Below are 23,702 nucleotides of genomic sequence, written 5' to 3'. Positions count from 1 at the left end.
TTTTGGTGGAAAAAGTTGTGGAAATGGCTTAGTTAACAGCTACATAGTATTGGAATAAGAATAATGTGTGAAAACGTCGAGTTCTTCCCATGCTTTTTTTATCTAGAAAATTTTTGGAAACTTACGGAAGTTAACAAAAAAACATGTTCCTATTTGTCACACAGTCCTTGTTTATTACTATCCAAAGTATCAAAGTGACCAAGAAATATATATATATTTCCATGATTTCTGTCAATTAACAGTTCCTAAACAGCATGGAACACAGGCAATTGGCACATCTTTAAACCTGCTCAGATCATGGAAGCAAATTAACTGAAATAGGATAGAAATATGATGTCTACATTAGCAAGTAGCATGGATCAACTGGATTGTATCTGCAGAAAAACAGATGGCACAAGGAGGTGACATTCACACCATAAGAGTTTAGGAGGATTATTACTTCAGGTGGTCTCTAGACAGGTCCCAAGGATTGAATGCTTGGGAGTGGTTAGAGAGGATTATAAATTCTCCTGGAGAGTATCTTCAATTTTACTTTCATCCAAAAGGCTCCGGTTTGCATCCCAGAGAATCCCTGAAAATATGAATCAAAGCACATTTGGAGAAATAATATAAGATTTGCTTCAAATTAAGTTAGAGCTGAATAAAAATGATTGTGCAGATGCACTCAATGTGTACATATATTCTCTGAGAAACAGTTAATTTGCACTGAGGTCTGTGCTGTTTTTGTTAGCAAACAACAGTCTTCTGCCATAGCAGGGCTCCTATTGATATACAAATTACATAGGTCACTCAGAATGTAATGCCTCCTCTTTACTTCCATGGAAATGACAACATATGTAAAGACCACAGTAACAGTATTTGACAGACAAAATTCTCAGCTAAAAACCGATGGTCTTCAACACAGTCACTACCATTAGTTATGCATTTTTGCCAGAGTTGAACAAGAGCATGTATAACAATCTGCACTCGCAGAGGTGACCCACTGCTGCTGTCATCACTGATATGTGCTGACACACACCACCCACCTCCTCATGGTGCTCACATCCGCTGCTTGGTCTCCAGAAACATTCAGCAAATTGTATGTCAGTGGGTGCAATATTGTATTTCACATATGTCAAAGACAGAATTAGTGTGAGCTTAGACCTCTTCCTTGATTGATTGATTGATAGATCGATTTATATATAAAGCCTATTAGAATTATCCAAATCATATTATAACATGTATACTTCTTAAAATTTTCAAAAACAGAAAAACATTTAAAATATAGTGTGAATTTTATATCAGATTCCAGAGTAAAACCTGTATAACCACATTCCAATTCCAGTCCCTAGATATATAGAAGAGTGTATTTAACTTTGTTTAAGGATATGTGCATCAGTGAGTTTAACTCTGCCTGGATAATAACCATATAAGGTCACAATGTGAAGCTTTAGAAAAATATTATATTTCAAAATTTAAAGAAGTGATTCTTCTTATGTATCTAACAGATAGAGGAAATTATTTTATCTATTTCATACTTGCATTTTCTGAGTCCTGGAGAGAACAAATAAAGAGGACTGAAAAAAATGTTTTTCATAGCATTTCCTCCACAATGATATTGCTTCACAGCATGCACGGAACATCATTTAATAGTATTGCTTTTCTAAATGTCAGCCAATAGTACAGCAATCCATTATCTGTTATTGTTTTCTATAAACCATACAGACCAGAGGATCATGTATTATACAGGAAAGTAAGAAGTTAAAAAGGAATATAGAAGAACAGTACATAACTTTGATCTAGGAACAGCCATGGCTTTGAAGCATGCACTGCACTGTACAGTGCTCAAGTTGGAGCAAACATATCCTTAATTTTAACTGTAGTTCAGCATTATTCAGGTTTATATTGGCAATGAAAGCAGTACCAGCATTACCTAGAACATGTTTGGCAATGTTCTTAGTATTGGACCTTAAATGTCAGCATTGTCTCAGAACTCTACTACATAAAAATGAATATCATTTTTTTTTTTTCTCCATAAATAAAGGAAAACTGAAATGTTCTTCTGTTTATTTATTTGATTTTTTTTTAATGTACTCTTACTTTTAAAATGCTTTGTGTGAATTGAGCTACTAAAATTAGCATCTGCCTTCAAATAAGTGATGCAAATGGTAGACTCTACATTAGAGGAAATGAACAGGAAATAAATCTTCAAGAATTATTATACAAACATGCATGAAACATCTTTTCTGTATGATAACTAAAATGCTTACTTTGCTCTGAGTATCTTAAGCTATTAGATAGTGGCTGAAAATTACATAGAGACGTGTCAGTTTGTGCCTTTCTAGTCTTTGTCACTTTCCATCTGTGTCATAAGCACTACAAGAAGACATTAGTGTTATGTTTCTGTAAAGTTGTTATGAATTTGAGATTTGCTTTGCAAATACTGGGATAAAAAGGTGTGATATAAAATTACAAAGAGCAGGATATTGAAAGCATTTGATTTTTTTCTAAATAATTCTTACAGGGTTAAACTTTAATCACTGACAGAATGTTTGACAACCTTTTGGACAAAGGTTTTCTCAAACAAAACAGTCATGTCAGTATTAGCATGCTATGATATATCCAGAAATTTGCCAAGATTAACCATGGTAATAGGTTACCAACATCGCCCACTTTTTTTTCATCTGTACTATCCTATTAAATCCAGAACCTAAGAAATTAAGAGAAAAAAGACTGTGAATTTCCTATTTATGATAAACCCACTATACAAATACTGTGAAATTATTTTGCTTATATAAATTGCCCTTGTATCAGGTCACTATGTAGCAAACGTACTGAGAAGACCCTATTCTCTATTTACAAGTCTTAGAATATCACACAAGTGGGTTATCTCATTAGATATGCACCAGGCTTCAGGACTACCACAGAGCTGCTCCATTAACAAACACTTTGTTGTTAAATATTTCATTGTTATGAGCTCATACTTAAAGCTAAAGAGCAATCTATGAAAGAATGGAATGTTAAAGATTTTATTGCCCATAAAACAACATGAGAGTAACTTTTAAAAAGCTGCAAAAGGATTCTTGAAAGTGATATCTTTCTTCGCATGTTATTGCTTCTTGGTGAATATTTTCTGTTTACCATCTCTCTACAGTAATGCAGAGAATCACTGTTAAGTCTACTATGCAAATAAAATGACTGGAAACTCTGAGGCTTGTTAACTAAGTGTCTTCTGTCTCTTTAGGATGCTGTCTCTACAAATGTGAGGACAGCATGACTGAAAAGATCCTGTTTGAGGACCTTGATTCAACCTTGTATTATTTATTACTCAAGGAATGAACATTTTTACATTTAAAATAGCCCACAATTGGGATTGGTGTAATGCACTTTTACCCATGAATCTATGCAACTCTGCATACGGATGTGCTGTTCAGGGAGCAGAAGCTAGAAAAGATATCATGAATCATGCATTATTCTTCAGTATGGAGTTCTGGTTTCATGATGTCCTTTCTTGTAGGAAGTCATAGGACTTTCATTAGACAAACATACGAACCCTTTTGGCAAAGTGGACATGGCTTACATACTTCTCACAAATTGAACTCAATATATCAATTGCTGTGGTTAATAATTTAATGTGGCTTTATTCTGATCTATACCTGATTACTATTCAGCCTTTGTGAAGCTCAGACCTCTTTTTGTATTATCTACTTCATATGCTGAACTCTTAAAGTAAATCTCTCCTTGTATTAAGCTATACACTATCTGCAATGAGGAAGCGGCCTCTCTCAGGCAGGTATGATATTCCAAGAAAGAGAGAACAAAAGTTCTACCTTATTTTGGATTGTATACTGCTGTTTGTGAGACTTTTGCCTTTAGAGATGGATGTTTTCTGGCCTTGCTAATACGTGATGTGATCTAGATAAAATTCCTTTTTTTGTTCACTTGATGGGTGCTGTAGAAGTACATGCAAACAATGCAATTTAAAATGGCAGTGTAATTTCACAGGAACTGAAGACCTTGGCAGAATCAGAGTGGCAATTCAGAAAAGGCTTATGTATACTTTGCAGTCCTTATGTTGTGGTGTGGTTAAGATCACCATCCAGTGCAAGTAATGCTTTCCCTCAGTGACATGGAAATTGAATTTGTTATTGAGGCAGATGCACTCAATTTTTTCTTTCCTGGCCATTTGCACATTAGATACAGAGCTCCAGTCACAGCAGCACGATACTCTTTGCCCTTTGAGCAATTAGTGTACACAATCCATCAGCACTTTCTTATTTTTCTGAAACGTAGACAAATTAATAATAGTTCCTATGAGTTTTCTGAATGGAGGCGCAACTAAGAAAGATACTGAAAGGATATAAATAATATTTGATGATGAAGGATGAAAGGAAAGAATTAGAAAAAGGAGACGAGGATGAATGTAGAATATCAGACACAGGATCCATTGATATCACCTAAGGACTATAGTAAATTAGAAATGGGTTAAAAGGAACCATAAGTAAAATAGAAACTGAATGGATTACAGCTTATATATTACAATTTAGGCATAATTGTTTAATAAAATTATGAGAAGATGATCAGTTGCTTTTTTCCTTTGCTTTTTTTCTTGAAAAAGGAAGCTTTTTTTTACTTTCTTCATTTTCTCTTACTGTAAGCTTTATGATAGAGACCAGTAGGTCCACTCAGTGATATCCAGTCTGAAATTACATGACAGCTCTAAGTGCTTCCAGAAAGAGCTATAAAAATACCAAAAGCTTACTTAGACTGGAATAAGCATATTCTTTATAATAAACCAATGCATAGACTTCTTCACCACTTACCTGTGCACACTTCAACACTTAAATTGATCACTAAGATGATCAGACAACTCGAGCACCTCTCCTATGAGGAAAGGTTAAGGGAACTGGGGCTTGTTTAGCTTAGAAAAGAGAAGGCTCCAGAGAGACTTCATTGTGGTAATCCAGTACATGAAAGGAGCATATAAACAGGAGGGGGAACGGCTGTTTACGAGGGCGGATAGTGATAGGACAAGGGGGAATGGTTTTAAACTGAGACAGGGGAAGTTTAAGTAAGATATTAGGGGGAAGTTTTTCACACAGAGTGTGGTGACTGGAACAGGTTGCCCAAGGAGGTTGTGGATGCCCCATCCCTGGAGGCATTCAAGGCCAGGCTGGATGTGGCTCTGGGCAGCCTGGTCCGGTAGTTGGTGACCCTGCACATAGCAGGGGGGTTGAAACTAGATGATCTTTCTGGTCCTTTTCAACCCAGGCCGTTCTATGATTTATTCTATGATTAAATTTCTTGTTTTGCTGTAGATGGAGCTATGGAGAATCTTTTTTGCTGATATATGGCATTTTAGAGTATATTATTAGCTCACTGAAATGTAACTGAAGTTGACATGAATAGCTTTCATATGAAACCAGGACATGAGAGTAGAATAACTTCACTGCTTTGCCAAAGATACATATTTGGAGTAGGCTGATCATATGGTCACTGTATGCACAAATATAAAGAGAGTGAATGTGTAGCTGGAACGATGCCAACCCTAGAAAGATGGTAGTCCCCTGGAAAAGAGAAGAAGAAAAAAGAATCCCTCAATATCTTATCTCCCACATCAAAGGGGAAGGCACCTAGCTTATGACCTTTTTGATTTGGCAAGCTGAGAAGTGGCTATTTTAGTCACTTGTGTGAAATGCAAAAATGCTTATAGCTTGTTATGTTCTACTGTAACTGTGTGTAATGCTTGCTAGTTACCAAAGACTAATAAAATCTTTTTGTTTGTCTTCCAAGATCATTTTGATACCTTAAAGCAATAGCTATAATGGAAGAGAGAGTCTTGCAGTCCAGAGAAATGCAGTTTTCAGACTTTAGAAGTCAGGATCCAGAGCAAAAGCCATTATAGTTATGCCACTTCCAAGCATTTCCTTGACTGAATGTTTTCCTGTCTCCTACTCAGGACTGTAAGAAAAAGCAGGAATTTTTCCAACTTTAATTTTATAATGTATTAAAACCTGTGTCGGAATTGGGACCATTCCTCCTAGTTATAAATAACTTCAAATTGCAACAAGACTTGAGGAAAACTCAAGCTATTGACAGAGTAAAAGGCTCAAACTAAAAGAGAGTATAATAAAATTTGTTTAAATCTGTTGTGAAGACTTACTTCAATTATTTCATACTTAATTGTCATTGATTTTGACACTGATTTTCTAGTATCTAAGACTGGTTTTCCACATAGCTAAAATATCAGACTTTCTTGCAAAGTCTTGAAACATAGTTAACCTTGTTGTATGTGGTAAGACTATGTTAATATTTTGTGCTTTCTGTGCCCACTAGCTCCACTGAAATTAATGTAACAATTTCCCTAAAAAAATATATTATCAAGAAGAGATTCTCTGAAACTTATTTACAGATCAAGCTTTAACTTTCACATTTAATACTAAATTATGCCTAAAAAATGCATTTTTATCATTTATATTAAAAAATTCAATAAATTTATCTTAAGCTTATCTATTTCAGTGAAGAAATTGAGGCACTGATTTATTCACAACACTAAGTACTAAAATGACATACCATGAAACAGCCACTACAAGACCTCTGTTGGAAGATTAGGAGGTTGTCTATGGTAGCCATATGTTCATGGGGATGTGTGAGAAGCTGAAAGAAAGCACTACTGTCTCAAAGATTGTACAGCGGCACCCACCTGAGGCCATGATAGGCTAAGAAGAACTTGTGTCGTTGAGCGTCCAGAAAGAATCAGATGACTTTTGGGGTTGTTTTGGAGAAAATGACCACTATGGAGTCAGCGCATATGCCCACCAGCCTGCCAGGTGACAGCTGCAAGATTGCTGCATGATCAACTGCCAGTCACCTGATAGGGAGTAGATACTGTTATTCCAAGCAATCAGAGGTGCATGAGAACAGAACAAAGAGGATCAAACCTGAAGAGTTTGGAGGTAGGATGGGTGTCTCCTCCACCAAAACTCAGCTGTGCAGGTCAATAAGACGCCACTGACCAACTTAGGCCCTCTACAGATCAATGAGATGTCACTGAATCCATGTTGATGACTATTTCTGCTTTATGATTCATTTGCTAAGATTCATCCCTTTACTATCACTAACTTCCCCATCTTCCCTGCAGATTCTAAGGAATCTTAACTGCTTAGAATTTCTAATAAATTGGTTGGACAACATCTTGGCCATATTTGCTGCCTTAGTCTTGCTGTGAATATATATATATCAAACCTTCAGTAGTTAGTGTGAGACAGGAGGCTCGACAAATGGCACTGTCACATTGGTCAATATGTGTGAGTAGAGATATGAAGTTATTGTACTAAAGACCTTGTGTCCTTATGGGATTCAGCATCTGGTGTACCAGCTGCAAAATTCATTATTCTGCATGCACTTGCAAGTAGTGTTTTCCAGGTTATACAGAGGTGTCTGATACATATCTCATTTGCACTACTATATGAATGAGAACTGGCAATAGCAAGTATGAGTTAGATGCTAACCTTTAACTTTAAATGCTTATTAATTAAAAAGCAAAAAGCTTTACTGAAGGATCACACCTCCAGAGTATTATGTGAATCTGTGTTATCTAGAGAAAATCACTATAAATGTTTCTTTTTTAAAAGATCCACAAGAACAAAGTCAAGAAAGTAAAGAAATCACAAAGATGAGAATCTCAGAAAGAAAAATCCTGCATGTCTCCTCCCATTTAATTATAAAGTGGTGAACAGAACAGACAAAAACATGCAAATTATAAGGGAGGATTATGCAACGTGTGAAATATATACATACACTTTAACACATTCAATGGTAGTGCCAGAAGATGTTCTAGGATGTTGTTTTCAAATCACTAGATATGTACTTTGCGAGAACTGAAGAGCTGTAGAAACTTTCCTAAATATTAAGACGTGGAGAGTCCTGCATTTTTCATCTGGTTGCATCTTGGTAACTCAGCCTGTGGTTTCCTACTTGTAAAAGATTACGAAAAGAATTGATGGTTGGCTCTGACATATCAGGACAAAATAAAATGAGCACAAGGTTGAGATAGAATGGTAACAATAAATAATAAAGCAGTAATAAAGAAAGACAAAGAACACTGGAAGAATAATAAGTAAAATGGAGTTCTGTTCAAGTAAATACAAACTGATCTGTCAGATGAATCTATTTCTTAGCTCAGAATATATAAAATATGTAATGCAAAAATGATGCCAAGAAAGTAACTACGGGTACCATTTATGAATAATAAAAAATTGCAAAAACAAAATTAATGATAGTTTTTACAGACTACTCTGTAGGGCTCAGGATCCTTATTATATAATACATTAGATTTTGTACAGTAGCATGCATACAGAAAATAGGAATAGGACAAATATATAAAAATGAAAGGACAGAGACAGATGATTTTAGAATACTAGAATAAATCAAAAGAGTTTTGTCAGTTATGAAAGAAGAATTTAGAAAGGGAAGTAAATATACTCCATACATATAAGTGAGATAAAAACAGACAGCTTGCAAAGTTTGCCATTTACTGCTATGTTGATATGGAGAAATTAAGGGAGAAAACACAATGTTACTGACATTAGGAATCTCCCTTGATGAGAAAAATCAGGGCAAACTGGGTTATGAACAGAGAAGCTGCCATGGAAAACTAAGCCATAAAGTCCTTTCTTCTATCATCCTGTTTTTGACAGGAAGCAGCTATCAGTGCTTAAGAGAGAAAATACTAAAGTGCATACAGTTCTGGAATGACTGTTTCACTGGTGAAGATTTTTCTTTATTAATTTGAAGTTGACTCATCATCAAGAGGTTTAATCTTAGGATATCATTCAGGGAAACACTTTAAGTATAACAGCAAATGCTGAGCTTCATTCATTTCCATGCTTTTACTTATAAATTACATTTACTTATAAATGTATGCAAAAATGCCTGTCAGTATAAAAACAGCTGCAAAGCTAGGAGGGGGAGATTATACCCCAGGCATCAAAATATTTTATTATTCTTTTAAGACTGGCTGAGAAGCTGCAGTAACACTCCCTGCTCTTCTACTTGTCGGCTTTTAAGTGGAAGTTTTATGTTGGGCAAGAAAGGGCAACAAAGCTTGTGGAGGGGGGTCTGGAGCACAAGTCTTATGAAGAGTGGATGAGAGAACTGGGATTATTTAGTCCGAAGAAGAAGAGGCTCAGGGGAGATTGGATCACCCTCTACAACTGCCTGAAAAGAGGTTGTGGTGAGGTGGGGGTTCATCTTTTCTCTCAGGTAGCAGTGACAGAATGAGAGGGAAGGGCCTCAAGTTGAACCAAGAAAGGTTCACACTGGATATTAGGAACAATTTCTTCTCAGAAAGAAGATTCTGGATTAGAAGAAGGCACTGGATTAGGCTGCCCAGGGAGGTGGAGGACTCATTGTCCCTGGGGGCGCTCAAGAAATGTTTAATGTACTAAGGGACATGGCTTAGTGGGAAAATACTACTGGTAGGTGGATAGCTGGACTAGATGATCTTACAGGTCTTAGTGATTCTATGATTCTATGAAATATCCACAATTCAGCTAAGTCACACAACATAAAAAACTATGATCCTCTTTGAAGCTTGGCTGACAAGAATAAACAATTTCAGATGTGAAATTTTAGAAAACACCCCAAGACCTTAAGCGAGTCTTAAAAACTTGCTAATAATATTGTCATAGTTAAGAACATAGTGATTTTTGTAATGACTACCCTGTCATTACCTCCCCAGTTAGAGATGTTGCAAATCTGTACCTCACCAAAAATTCCCAGCAGGTATTTTTAAGCTCTGGTGATTGCTTCCAAGCTGTCAGTCATTTGTAATTCACTTGCTTGCCCTTAGTCTTCTTCTATCCTGTACAAATGATGGTTTTGTATCTGCTATGTTCTCAGACAGACAAACAGAACACAGTCATTTTTTTTTTCCTTTCAGGCCCATAAGGCTTGATATCTCAACACTGAATGATTCAGAAATCCAAAAGGGTGCTAAGAGATCTGCTGATGGCATCAGTATGCCTAGATTAACAGGGTGAAGGGCAAAGTAGCCTTGAAGCAGCACTTCAATAAGAAGATTTATTTATTCCAGGATTTGAGTGTCTCTGTGAATTTTCCTTGTCTATGTTGAGCCATCACTTTTACAGGTTAGAAACAATAAGGTCTTTAATTCTGTAAACAAAAGTGTAATAAACCTCAACACACCATACTCTGGAAGAGGATATGATTGTGAAGAGCAAAATCACAAATGCATATATTCCTGTTGTTGATTTACTTTAATGCACACATTCATCTTGCAGTAGATCCCAGACAGTATGCTAGACATTCTAGATACAAGTGCAAACATAATCATAGTAGACTGCATGAACATCAAGAGTTTAATGAGTTCTGTATAAATGTAGGCTCAAGACTATATAGTTTGTGTCCACAGAGTTGTTGTCAAGCAGATGTTTGGTACTTCTGATTGACTATTCTACTCTTTGTTGTATCTATTCTAATTTTACTACATTATTCTGGGAAAGGCAACAAGAATCACCTACAACTGAAAAATGTAGATTTTTTTAGTCTCCTGAAGGAGTTTTCATGGCGTTTTGATTTGATGTTGATTGCAGTGGAGCCTTAAACTTTCATTTTTAGCATACTCTGCACAATGAGTTTCCAAATTCTATTTTCAAATCACAACAGATCTCTTAACAGTTCACTGCAGTGAGAGGATAGTCAAGCTTTTTTCCTGTCTTGTGAAGCTCCCAGCATGAAAGAAGACATTCCTTACCGTAAAAGGTTTTCTCTTTTTCTGAAGTCTTTTCAGTATTTTCTACAGTTCCTCGCTGTTCTTTGACCCATGAGTGTCCCACGGTGTGCTCTAGCAACTCTTGAGGGCTGTGAAACCCACAGGGTCACTGTGACAGAGTGCAAATTAGAGAAACTCCCGAGAGAGATCTACTTTTTATCCTGAAGATGACTCTGACCCCCAGCAGTTTCTAAACAGAATACAGAAAGTGCAAAAATGGCTCTCCTGTTCCTAATTTTTTTTTTTTAAATGAGTTAACAGTGACAGAACAGAGATATAAAACTTCAGGGCAAATAAAAAAAATATACAAGAATAAATTATCCACTGCAATCTGCAGTCAAATATTTTAAATATTTCAAATATTTGAAATGTTTCTAGCTTCTTTTGATTAGTTACCGCTGAAATAAAAGCTTTTCAGTGTATTTATATTAGTCCTTCTTACTTGTCTGAGTTGCTGTATTCTTTAGATTTTCAGACATGGTTGGACAAAGGATTATCAGATAGTTCTGTATATGTGCATTTTCAACATCACTAATGTAAATATTTAAATGCATATTCAATACAATCAGAGTAATATTGAAAATTACATTGATGTAGGGAAAAAAACAAACCTCCAAATACCAAAGGCAATCCTACTAATCAGTGGAAGTATAAATATCTCCCCCTCACTTTTTATCTCCTCTTACTAAACAGTGTGCAGAAGCATATAAATGAGGAAGACCTGTCATTCAGCTGAATTTTTTGCTTATGCTGAACATACACGAAATCTTTTAGTTTAAATTTGTGGTAGCTGAGATTTTTTTTATTTTTTATTTTATTTTATTTTATTTTTTTGGTATTAAGCATTGACTGTAGTAATCATAATGCAACAAAACTTGAATCTGTATGTTGAGCTTGGTTATTGAAGAAGAGAAATCTATGAAACATAACAGAACTGCACTCTTTCACAGTAATCATGATGAGGAAGAATATATGCGTTAGGATATCCTGCATAACAGATGGCTCTCTTCTCTTTTTGCCTTCACTATTTTTATCCTAACTTTCTTTCATCAAACAATTAATTTAGTTTATCTAATTCATAGAACTGAAAAAAGCATGTTGTAAAACTAGTTTCAGCTATAATTTTGGAGAAAAATTGCACATCTTTTTCTTAAGCAATTATATGACTAATTAATAAATATTTATTTTTAAAATTCCATAAAGGGACAAAAGTTCTCCCAAACTGTAAAAACGAAATAAGTTTCAATCCCTCTCTTCTCTCCCACCCACTTTTTCTCTTCCACTATCATCTCCTTCCCCTATATAAAACAAACACAACACAAACCAAACTAAAAGACACCCATTACTCCATAATAGTATATTTACTTTTCCAAAAAGATCATAATTTTTGATGTCACCCTTTTTTCCAGACTATATTTCATTATACGCATATTCTCTACCTCAGTATCAACCATTCTAAGAAAAGTGAAATAAAAAAGAACTGCCTACATTTAATATTAAAAAAGTATTAAAGTTTTACTCATTTGAAACACTGATAATTTTTTAAATATTATAAATATATTTTCTCCAGCATGAGAGAACAATAATGATTCTAAGATGAAAACCAAGCAAATTTTCAGTTACAGGGCACTAAAATGCAGATTTTATATCAGGATTCAGTATAATATAGAGATTTGATATTAGGCGAAGAATCGTTCAGTGTTCTGTGGTATATGATTTGCATAAACTCAACTTCTGGAATAAAGCAATCACAAAAGGCAGTGGCTGCTATGAGAAAAAGGCAGAAGATATTTAATCTCACAGTATTCAACTGTGGGAGGACAAATGATCATTCTGTCAAAAAAATTAAAGGAAAAATGTATTTTACTTTCATGGTCTTTGTTCAAGTTGGAAAAGTTGTTTGAACACAAATTATCTTTTTCTCATATCATAAATATTTTGCAAATGCTTTCCAGGAAAGTATTATTTTGCCATATAAAAAGATTTTGTCTTTCATTCTCTTATTTATCATTATTATTATTTTTTTTTCTGAAGGAAGATGGAAAGAAAAAGGGAATGGAAGGAGTTTTAGAATAAGAATAAAATAATTAAGGAGCATTTTCTAAACAAATATGTTGTCCTTTCAGAGAAGAAATATTTTGAGTTTATGCATATTCTCAGAAAATTGGGAAAACACTCAGTTTTTTACCAAGATATTTCTTTTCAAGCTTTTTAATTTTTGTCGCGTGCTGACAGACTGATAAATGAGCTAAACTTGTATTGACTTCCTCCACCTCAGTTTTTTTTTTTTTTTTCTTTTTGCAGAGAAGAAGCAGCCACACAAGTAAGTGTTTGCATCAGTGTTACGCTTTGCTTCTTCTGGCTTCCACTGTGGCTGCAGCACCAGCCCCTAGAGCACTCATGTCTGTACAGATTTTCCTAATTTCTTCACTGACAATGCCTCAGTTGTTGCCCTTTGTGAATGTACCATATATGGAGTGCCCATATGTCATACTAGAAATATTTTTTTTCTGTTATAGTTTCAGTAGGTTTCCCCCCCCCACACCCCCCTTGTGAAATTTCTAGAGCATTTTCAGTCATTTTCAAAGTATTTGATTTGCCATCTCTTTTTTTTTTTTCCCTTAAGTCTACCTAGAGAAACTCAAGCTTGATAACACTCTCATTTGACTCAGGGCTTCAACCACAATGTAGCTGTGATCTGTGCAAAGCAAGAACTTATTTATTTATTTATTTATTTATTTATTTATTACAGTAAGAAAACAGACAAGAGTTTGTATTTGTTTGTATTTTGAAATTATAGTGGGGACAAAATATGATTAGTAAATATTATAAGCTCATAGAAAGTGTCTTCTGTAAAAAGATCTGCAACATGAACTTATCTTTTTTTCATAGTTCTCTCAAGCTGGGCTTGAACACATGAAAGTAGTTGGCCAACATTTCAGAAGTAACTGAACCTCATCTGTCAGCCATCATGGCAGAAGATATTAGGAGGCACTGTATGAATGGGGAGTACGAAGTTAACCAGGAAAGCTGTGCATGGATCTATGCATATCCTGTTGTCCATAGTTTAATTTTAATGATGTCTGAGGTTAAACTAATTACAGATTTTTTTGTGGGCTTGCAGACAACATTAGAAACAATCTCAAACATTGTCTCAACCAAGGGAAGAATATTGTTTTATTTTTCTCAAATATGCCAAAGGAATGATCAATATCCCTGTTATTGATTACATGGCAAGAGCCCTAAAGAGCATACAGAAACTAAATTTTAGTGTGTCACAAAATGAACAACTGTATTTCCATGCTAACGTCTCATCTGAAATGATGATGATAAGGATGTTAAGTTTGAAATACAAACAAGGAAAAGACATCTCTCACACACTGGGAATTCATCTAACACAGTAAGAAGAAGACGAGAATCTTTTCCTTCTAAAAGCTTTTAAAAATGTATCAGTCATCTTAGGGCTTATGGTAAAATTTTTTTTCATTCTTTCGTTTCCAAGTAGAGGATCTTCGGTAACGACAAGAGACAAACATTAGCTCAGTCTGCAGGAGGGAGGTGTCCTTTACTGAGACCTAAAACTTTTCCTAGCTCGTAAGTAGATAGGCTCTATGACATTACTTTGAGGGTAATCTTTTATAAACAAAGAGATACAACGATTCTAGTTTTTTCATAATATTTCCAATCTGTTCTTTACGTTATACAGAAAAAAATGTGAACCACCAGTAATAAGCAAGTCTGACTGATAGACTTTCTGTTTCAAGAAATAGATAATACCTACTGTAGTGACACTGCCCATTTAAGTGTTTCTACAACTGAACTGTTCTCTTTTATGGAGAAGTTATTTGCAGGTATGTCAGAAATACATCTCATAAACCGTTTTGTAAAACGAAATGAAAAACTACTTTTTGCTCACAACTCAATATTCATCCTGTGCAGTTTGCATACACTGTTTCATTGTAAGTAGAGTTTATAAGCTACTCTACTCACTTGTAAATCTCTTCATTATGCTGCGGAAAAATTAGAGTTCATATTCAACAGCTGGTATATCAACCTCTCAACTTCTTGCAATTAACTTATTTAAACCTTTTATGTTTCAGAAAGGTAAAACAGATAAAGCATTAATTATGAAAACCTGAAGCCCCATCACTTTTGATAACATTGTTTAAAACCTTCTGTGTTTCTGCTCATTGACTGTAAATTTTTTGCATGGCTGTCAATGCGTGGCTGTGCTTTTTTTAGGAAGAGAGAAATGGCTTGGCTATACAAAAAAACTACACAAAATGCAGTTCAGCACACAAGTTAAAAATTGAAAAGACTGATTAAATCATTCACTCCTAGTGGCTTCTGCTAGTAATAGCTACAGCCTTTAATAAAACAAAGTGTGATATTTTTAGAGAGATTATCTCCAAACATCTTTTCAAATCTAGATGGCCCTATAACTTGTGCTCTCTGATAAATACAGACAATCCAGAGATTGTGGAAAGTCATGTCAGTGAGCAGCAAGCATGTCTTACTCCTGTATTTGAAGTTTTACACTGGACAAACACACAATTTCTCCTTCCTGCTCTTTTAACTCATACATTTAAAATCTCTTACAACTATCTTTTTTTTCCTGTTCAAGCAGTTTTAGGAAGGCTTTCTCCCCCATTTCTGAAATACTTTTATTTAATCTTGCTGGTCTCTCAACATATTTGCAGACATTAATAGAAAATGTAAGTAAATGAATAATGAAAATCTATAAAGCAGATGACTGTGGAACAATACCTGCTATTTGTCAGCATATAATAATAACCTTTTTTTGTTTGTTTTTTTTTTTGTAATGATGTGATTTTTGTATTTTCCAGAAGTGGCTTCCAGCTCTGGAATAGGCAGTTTTATCTGTCCTGGAGATCTTTCCTTTTAATGGTTTCAGAATCCAGTAGTAAAACATTTCTGCTGACTATAAGTGGCAGAGGTCTCTAGCTGATTTCGCTATAAACTCAAGGTTGAACTAGGGACAGTTGCTGTAAATTGAGGGATAGAGAGGGCTTACCTCCCTCAGCAGCTTTCCAGGCTGCCTTGGTAAGAAGACAGTCAAGGATGAAATTTATCTTTTGATGTTAAGCTACTAAGAAAGTTGAAGCAGAAAAGGTGAGTGTGAATAAAAGGTGTGATGACTCGTCTCTAATTAACAGCAATGTTGTAATTAACAGCATTTAAAAGTATGGATGAACACAGCTTTCTCTAAATGGCCTAGCTCTTTGCCAGCCCAGGCAATGGTTGCCACAGACAATACTGTAAAAAGACAAAAGGAAATCTGTCAGTCCTAGTGCATCAGTCTGGGAGAGCGATCATTTTGCTCTAGGAAATGTCTTTCTATATTTATTTTCCATTGTGTGTACTGTCTTCTCCTTTACTAAGAAATTGAAGGCAATCCTTCATTTCTTTTTCCAGGCAAAACCACAGTTGTCAGCTATCTCAAAACCCAAAACTCAGTGCTTTTTGTATTTGAAGACTGGGATTTGAGTGTAACCCTAAGTGTCTTCATGGGAGCGGAAAAAAAATAGTCACTTCTCTGACAGCCTCCTTTCTCCCTTGTTACTGCTACCTCTTTTTCCTCAGGGAGTTGCTGAACCTCTCTGTTGAGAGACTTTCCCTTCTGCCAGTACACTTGAAGGAACTTCTTATTATCCATTATCCATCTACTTCCTTTGAGACTAGTAATATTTTGCTAAGTCAGTTTTAACACCAACAGTTGTTGAGTTAATCTTATATGGGTAAGATGACCCCGATAGCAAAGACCTGATTTGTTGATATGCAGACTGACTCCTCAATGAGCTGTACACAGCACTGGAAAAGATAACAAAATTTAATTTGTTAGCAAAGCAACTAATAAAATAACCACATATCTTTTGCACATACCTGTAATGTATTCTATATGAAAGTGATAAGATATGGATCTCAGTAAAACCAAATCAGACCCTAGATATGGTTATAGTTCTCCCTGGATTTTATAACATACAAAGTAATAGTACATCTCAGTTTACAGATCCTATCATGGAAAGATGTGCAATATATAACCAAATTTGGTTTGGATAGATTTTATGAGGAGGATCTGGAACAGTAACCTCAACTTAGAGAGCTAAAAGTTTTAGTAAAAATATCTGGATGAGTCAACAAGGCATACTTCCTAAACCTGTTTTCATCTATCAGCTGTGGGTCATGAAGAATTTCCTATTGCTTATATCCCTGCTAAAGCTTTCTCCATAGCTGTTATGAGAGCAGTTTTTACCACTGAAATCTGCACTTCAACACAGACACAGTAGTGGTCCTGTGCAGGAGATATTAGTGCAGTATGTGATTTTTTTTTTTGTGTGTGTGTGTGTGTTAAAAACATGCAAAAAACAATTGCAAAAAATATTTGCACCACTGCTATTAGTAATATATTGTAGTGACATATATATATATATTATCACAGAATCACAGAGAACCACAGAATTGCAGTGGTTGGAAGGATCCTCAAGACATCATCGAGTCCAACGGCTCTGCTAAAGCTGGTATCCTACAACAGGTGATACAGGTAGGTGTCTGGACAGGTCTTTAGTATCTCCTTAGAAGACTCCACAACGTCTGTGGGCAACCTGTTCCAGTTCTCCATCACCCTTACCGTAAAGAATTTCTTCTTTGTGTTTGTATGGAACTTTCTCTTTTCAAGTTTTAGGCCATTATTCCCTGTGGTATTGCTACACACCACTGAAAAGAGCATGGCCTCACCTGTTTGCCTCCCATCTCCTTTTATTTACATAAAATTTGTAACTTTTAATTAAATTAAAGGATACTTGATTCAAGAGTACACCCAATCAGTCTACTGATTCAAGCCCCAAGTTTTCAGCAGCTAGAAGGAAAGAATCCTCACTAGCAACACAACTTGTTCCTGAAGTCAGAGAAAGAAAAGTCCTGCATGAAGGTGTTGCAGGGCTACCCCGGAGACTTGCTGAAGAGGAAAATGAGGTGCAGACTCCTTTGCTGCTGCAGAACAAAAGGCATTTATTCCAGGTGCTTACCTCCTTTTATACCCGCGCAACACAACAGTTTTCCCGAGAAACCAAGACTACTTACATGTAAGGGTTAGGCGCCTTGTGGGTGTATATGTCTGGCTCAAGTTATTGTTGAGCTTTACCACTCATTAGCAATGCAACAACCTTCTTTATCCCAAATGAAGGGAGGTTTTGCAGCTTACTATTTGTACCTTGAAGGTAAATAGATGCATAGGTTTGTAGAAAGTTATTTAAATTGATGCTTTTGGTATGACCTTATCCTTAACACAGTATAATTCTTCAACTTCTTGCAGCATTAAAAGCTTTATCTTGATAATCAGGTTTGGTATATTGAATCCAACACCTTTGTTTTTCTCTTTGACTGATGACTTCTCCCTGCTAACAGACTATTACTTTTCTTGATCGTCTTTGGAATGTAAAAAGCACACAAAGCAGGGGGAAAATGATATATTGGATTATATATAGAAAAGCTTGTGAACCAGCACAACTTAGCTTATAAACTCAAATTTATTGAAAATTCTTCATTGGTGCATATGACCTTCTGAAAAAAATGGTATAATGAAAACTATTTCTAAAAATTGGTCTTAGTGCCTCGATTTTGCAACAACTGGCAAGTCATGGTTGTTCTGTGAAAATTATATTATCCTTCGAGGCAAGGATATGGAGATCACTCTATTTGGTTCAGATAAAGAAACCCTGCCTGCATATTCAGTGGGGGTTCTCCCTTAGAACTGCTGCATGGAGAAAAGCATATATCAAGAATGATCCAGAAAAAAAAGTATTAAATTAATTAAATTAATTAATTATTTTACATGAATATGAAGAAAAAAGAAAAATGAGAATATTTAATTAAAAAAAGATGTACTTCTATCCAGTTTTCACTCAAATTTCTGTAATAGAAAAATACTGGAAAAATACTTTTCTTTCTTTTTTAAAGTGCAATTAGCTCTACTCACAACTAGACATTTTATTCAGTATCTCTCATTTTTTAAATATGGGAAACTTACCTGCATAACTATGAAAATTTGTCAAATGAGAAAGAGTAGTTTGAAACCAAGAAGAAAGATGTATTTCTGTGAGCTCTCCACAGCAAATTTGAGAGTGGGGAAACTTGGACAGCTTAGATAAGATTCAAACAGGCTTCAAAACATGCAGTTTCCTTTGAACTGAGCCCTGCTACCTCTATATCTGAAGTGCTTATGACATCTACAAGACCCTCTAAAGAAAGACTAAATGACAGGGAAGAAGAGGTGCAGCTAAAGTGCTGATTTTAAACAAGGGAGAATTGAAAATCCAGTTTTTCTTCCTACTATACATAAAAACTAGAAATGTTTTCTACCTTCCTTTCATCGACTTGTCACAAAATAAACCACTTCCACTGATGTCAGCTAGAAAGCTTAGTCACTTTATCTTTTGATTTTGCATTTTGATTAAGCCAAAATGAATAGTAGATCAAGAACATGCAACCATTCATTTAAGAATGGAGATTCCAGGCTCATTCCTGAGATCACTGTTTTACTTCACATTATTTCAGTTTACTGAAATCAAATCTAGATGTATATCTGGCAGAAGTATGTACCACTTAAGGTCAGGCCTAGAACTACTGAATTAGATAGTATATAAAGTCAATTACTTTTTCTTTTGGTTAGAATACATTTCTACCAGGAAGAGTGTGTTTGCTGTGTCAAATGCCTTCTCTTAAAAAGAACGAAAGAAAGAAAGAAAGAAAGAAAGGAAGGAAGGAAGGAAGGAAGGAAGGAAGGAAGAAAAGAAAGAAACAAATAAGCAAACAAAATATTGCAAAAAAACTTGAGAATACATTTTTGATTTAAAAAAAAACTTTATTTTTTCTGCGTAAGGAGCTTTAAAACATGAAAGTCTTTAAATATTCACAATTGAGGTGAAACACTCTGTTATTTAAACATGATATTTTGAACTAATCTAACATAGTTTCCTTTACATACACTCAGATCACGAAAATTGAGATTTTTCTTTCTATGTTGTGCTAAAAATGTAAGAAGTACAAAACAGGAGATGGGAAAATAACTGAACTCTTCAAAATTGTAACAAATTGAAAAATCAAATTACTGTTCAGCTCTACAGAAAGAATTGAATTACATGAAAATCATCATCAATTGTGATTGTAAGTGCATGATACGCTATTTCCATGCACATACTGAACTTCTTGCCATCTGAAAGTTCAAGCTGGTACATAATACTTTGCTGACATTCAGACTCTATGTTGTGCTTTTTTACTCACTGGATCACAGAACATGCCTTGACAAGCTGGGGAATGTTGTCATTTTTATTGTAGCAGAAACAACCGAGTCTGGAAAAATGATTCAGATCCATCAAAAAAAAAAACCCCACAACACCAAGTCAGTGACATTGCAAATATTTGACATGAAAGAAGTGGCGTTTCATAATGGTTTTATTTATTCATTCTCAGAAATGAATAGGTTTATTTTCTGTTAAGTTTTGACTTAATGCTGGGATGTACGACAGACCTGAAAAGAAGAAAATATCAATTAAAAGTACCATTAATTTTCAGGTCCAAATCAGCAGTAGTAATTCTTTTGCTTACTAGCTGGATAGTGTTGCAGGGAAATGCCTTCATTCCACTTCAGAGCTATTCCTTCCTTTAGGGTTGATACTGACCCTTACACGCTGTCATAGATTGCCAGGTGTGTTACTGGAACGCTCTTTGGCACGGGGACATGAGAAGGTGATACAAGGCTTGCTTTAGTTTTCTAACACAGATGTGCAGACTGAGATTAAGTTTGATTTGTAAATGATTTTCCAGGAACATGTAAGAAGCCTGACGAACCTGGGAATTAATCCAGATTGATGAGGTAGAATCATAGAACCACTCAGGTTGGAAAAGACCTTAAGTATCATTGAGTCCAACCATGACCTAACCATACTACCTTAACTAACAACTCTCCGCTAAATCATGTCCCTGACAACCCTCTGCTAAATCATGTCCCTGAGCACCACATCCAAATAGTTTTTAAAGACATCCAGGGATGGTGACTCAACGACCTCCCTGGGGAGCCTATTCCAGTGCTTAACAGCCCTTTCTGTAAAGAGGTCTCCCCTCAGCCTTTTCCCCAGACTGAACAGCCCCAGTTCCTTCAGTCTCTCCACTTAAGGCGTATTCTCCAAGCCCTTCACAAGCCTTGTTGCCCTTCCTTGGACCTGCTCCAGCACCTCAATGTCCTTTCTGTACTGAGGTGCCCAAAACTGAACACAGTACTCTGGCCTTCTTGGCCACCTGGGCATACTGCTGGCTCTAGGTAACCACCTAGAACATCTCAGTTTTGATACTTTGCTAATGCAGCTGAAAGTATTTCCTGTTATGGCCTTATACTTACCTCCTTTCTAACAGTTTAATGGTTGTTTTGTTGTATTTTACTTCCTCTGCATTGTTTTTTGTTTGTTGAGAAAAACAAATCACCGCAATACTTTAAACAATCAAAAAGCCAGTTCCTTCACTCTGAACAAAGATGTATGCAGATAAACAACACTTTAACATTCATTCTTTAAAAAAATATTTTGCTTACAAGTGGGTTTTTCACTGCTGTTTTATTTTTCCAAGTAGTTTTTTTAACTGCTTAATGAGACAATATTTTTTTTTCTCTTCACGGTTCCAAAGAACAGAAACAGAAAGAAAGGATGAAGTGTTCTTGTTGTTTGGAGAAATTAAATTTGTTTAGGAAGAAGAGTATGCACAGACCAAAATGTTATTCTACAGAGTAAGACTTCTACAGGATATGCATCAGTCACAGCAAAAAATCCCACAACCGTTACAGTAACAAATTAATGGCTGTTAGAACAAAGCTCTACTACATACTTCACACTTCTGATTCATTAAAATTTCTGAAATCTAAATTATTACCACAAGGAAGCACTCAGCTCATCAGTTAGTACTCATACATAACACAATGATCATATTTTATTATATCTTGTTAATAATTGTTAGGGTAGTAGAGATCTCGAACTGAAGGCATGGATTAAGAAAAAAGCTGGAAGACAAGCTAGAGATAAGTGTGAATTATAGACAGCTCAAGGACATGAAGGTGTCAAGCTCACTTATTAAAAAGATAAATGGACTGCAATATTTTGTTCAAAATACCGTTATCGAATTAAGGTACTGAAACCCTAAGTGATTTTATGTATTGAAAACAGGGACATTCATTTTTTTCTCCCCATTAGTCACACAGATATTTGTTTCCACCTCTCACAGTTGCAAACCTGTCCTGCTGGTCCTGCTGTCTATCAGCTTCACGTCATGTTATGACTTGGATAGAGAAACTATCAACAGATACCACAGCACAAGATTAGGAAAAATGATTAGGATGTGGTGCAAAGCCTATGTGAACATATTGTCAGGATGGAACTATATCATTATTGAAGTGCAAAAGACAGAGAAAATGAAAGCAAGAGTCTTGGGGCTATTTGATCTTAGCAATGACTATATTCTCTTCTAGTGAAAAGAGTGTGTTTTCTTCAGACATAATGTCAGTGTTTACTTACTGTTGTCGTAGACAAAGATTCTATGCCATTTCCACTGATGAATACTAGAGACAGATACCTAATACATACTTCCCCAAACTGCTGGAAGCTTATTACAATGGTTCACAGACAGTAGGAAAATTATAGAGAAGTTTGGGACCTATAGGATGGTAGATGATCAGTCTCTGCTGTTCACTTTATTCACTGTCTAATGTTTGTTCTCTACAATCGTTTGGACTACTTATTTTTGATAACTGTGGTCAGGGAATGGGTGATAGATGGAGACTGTATCCTCATGGTATTAATTATCTCTCTTCTGTTCAAGGCATATACATTCATAAAAAATGCATATTCTAAATTTATGAATTATTTTATGGCTTCTAGAAAATGTTCCCTGGGCACACTGAGCCACTTGTTATTGTAGCACTCTCTCCTGAAACCCATGGTTCTCTTTGGTCCCTGTGTATTTCTTGAGAATCAGTTAGCAGCCACTGGTCATGATCTTCACCATCATATGGTTTGCATACGGTTTACTTCATCATGAAAATATTTCCTTCTTTCTTGATTACTCCAATTGGAAGGATCAGCAGGGATGTTTGCACAGTGAGGAGGCATAGGACAGGATGCAGACACAGCTGAAGCAAGAGGCCAAGCATGAGGGTCTCAAATTTCAAGCAGCTTCTGAGGGAAGAAAGGACAGGTCCTGTGCATAGCTTACTTCAGAGAAAGTCTTACCAGTGCAGGATTCCAGCTGACCTAGAAGCACAGACAATTAATTCATATCAAGTTGCACTTGTAGGTTCTCATCTCAGTATTATTTTTCACCTTAATCAGCCCTCCTTTTTTTTCTTGGTGTTCAGTACTCCATCAGATATATTGATAAATCGTAAAAATGTTCCTACTTGTTTAATTTTTTCCGGACTGCTCAATTTTTTTCTCAGTCTCCTCCTACACATTCTTTGAGTTCTACAAGCAGTGTTTTCAATGTGATTTTTTTGGGGCATGGGTGAATAAAACTGAACACGGTACTCTGTCCTCATCAATGCCTTTATTCTACTGGAAATACACCCTAGAATTGTTGCGTTTTGATATAAGCAGATGTTTTCACTGGCTGTAGATCACGCTAATCTGTCAGACACAAGCTCGGACTCAAAATCCAAATATACTTATAAAAGAAATCAACAGAAAACCTGTTGGCACCAAGTAATATGGAAAGTCTGCCAGCTGTAGAGGATGTTGGTATGTTTTAATTATTCAAATAAAAACGAAGAAGAATTTTCAATATTTTTGGCAGGTAAGATGTACATGGTATTGAAAAGAGGTACAGAGAAGAGAAGAGAAGAGAAGAGAGAGAGAAGAGAAGAGAAGAGAAG

The 23,702-nt window shown here is 35.6% G+C and overlaps 1 protein-coding gene across 1 annotated transcript in view; it reads left to right on the top strand.

Annotated features, from left to right (window-relative positions):
• LOC109363693 (maestro heat-like repeat-containing protein family member 2A) overlaps positions 1–23,702 on the top strand; it is a 109,372-nt gene that overhangs the window by 4,604 nt on the left and 81,066 nt on the right. The gene's annotated exons all lie outside the window — the stretch shown is intronic.

This window comes from Meleagris gallopavo, chromosome 1, assembly GCF_000146605.3.
Source record: "Meleagris gallopavo isolate NT-WF06-2002-E0010 breed Aviagen turkey brand Nicholas breeding stock chromosome 1, Turkey_5.1, whole genome shotgun sequence".
Classification (NCBI taxonomy): domain Eukaryota; kingdom Metazoa; phylum Chordata; class Aves; order Galliformes; family Phasianidae; genus Meleagris; species Meleagris gallopavo.
The sequence above is the reverse complement of the archived record's forward strand: the minus strand, read 5'-3'. Positions and strand labels throughout refer to the sequence as shown.